Below are 1,449 nucleotides of genomic sequence, written 5' to 3' on the forward strand. Positions count from 1 at the left end.
GGGTGAACATTTCCCAAACTCATCCACCAACCTTCCAAAACAAACCAATTGGCTTCGCTTGTGACATGTTCAACTCAATCCCCAAATGCAAACTGCACATACTGAAGCCACAAGATCCTCAAAGATGATTTTAAATGACCATCACAACAGCCTTTGAGTTACTTGTTGTAGTTAGTGACTTCAATAACTGCTCAGTGGATCCCACCAGTAAAGATGTTAAAATAGTGGAGAATCATAGCCTTACGTTTCATTGATTTATTTTGGAAATGTTTTTTATTGAGTTTTCATATTTTATATCCAGCAAATTACAAATTATTAGAGAAAAAAACCCCACAAAAATTAACATGTATATTTACAGGTAAGCATCTTCATAATAACAACTGTGGCCGCCCCCTTTAACCGGCATACATATTTTACATTCCCCAATATGGCCGAGGCACATGTTTATAGGCATTTATTTACAATTTGGTTTTGGGCCTTAGCTTGCCATCAGACTGTCGCTTGCGGCTTTGTCCTTCCTTTTTTTTTGGAATAATATTTATTCAAGTTTTCAACAACAAATTTAATCACAACAGAGAAAAACAGTAACCCCTCCCCTCCAATACAAAGACAATAAATTAACAAGAAAAAGAAATAAGCGTAAAACCATGAGAACAAACCCCCATAACGAACCCATAGCCCCCCCCCCCCCCCCACCCCGGCTACCTTCCCCCGATTCCCGTCCATTTTCCCCTGATTCTTGGCCACCCGACTATTCTTCCTCTTGTTCGTTGGCCACAAACAGGTCCCAGAACAATTGCATGAATGGCTCCCACGTTCTGTGGAAGCCGTCATCTGACCCTCGGATGGCGAATTTGATTTTCTCCATTTGGAGAGATTCCGAGAGGTCGGACAGCCAGTCCGCAGCTCTGGGCGGTGCTGCTGACCGCCAGCCAAACAGGATTCTACGGCGGGTGATCAGGGAGGCAAAGGCAAGGGCGTCTGCCCTCCTCCCCAGGAATAGATCTGGCTGTTCTGAAACCCCGAAGACCGCCACTGTCGGGCATGCTCCACCCTCACCCCCACCACTTTGGACATAGCCTCGAAGAAGGCTGTCCAGTACTCCACAAGTCTGGGGCAAGACCAGAACATGTGGGTGTGGTTGGCCGGGCCTCTTTGGCACAGTCACATCTGTCCTCCACTTCCGGGAAGAACCTACTCATACGGTTTCTTGTTAAGTGGGCTCTATGTACCACTTTTAGTTGCGTCAGGCTGAGCCTTGCGCACGTGGAGGTGGAGTTGACCCTATGCAGTGCTTCGCTCCAGAGTCCCCACCCTATGTCAATCCCCAGGTCATCCTCCCATTTCTTTCTTGTTGCGTCCAGTACGATGTCGTCCCTTTCTACCAGTCGGTCATACATGTCGCTACAGTTCCCTTTCTCTAGGATACTTGCGTCCAGTAGGTCTTCC

The sequence above is a fragment of the Scyliorhinus canicula genome, chromosome 1, assembly GCF_902713615.1.
Source record: "Scyliorhinus canicula chromosome 1, sScyCan1.1, whole genome shotgun sequence".
In the NCBI taxonomy this organism is placed as follows: domain Eukaryota; kingdom Metazoa; phylum Chordata; class Chondrichthyes; order Carcharhiniformes; family Scyliorhinidae; genus Scyliorhinus; species Scyliorhinus canicula.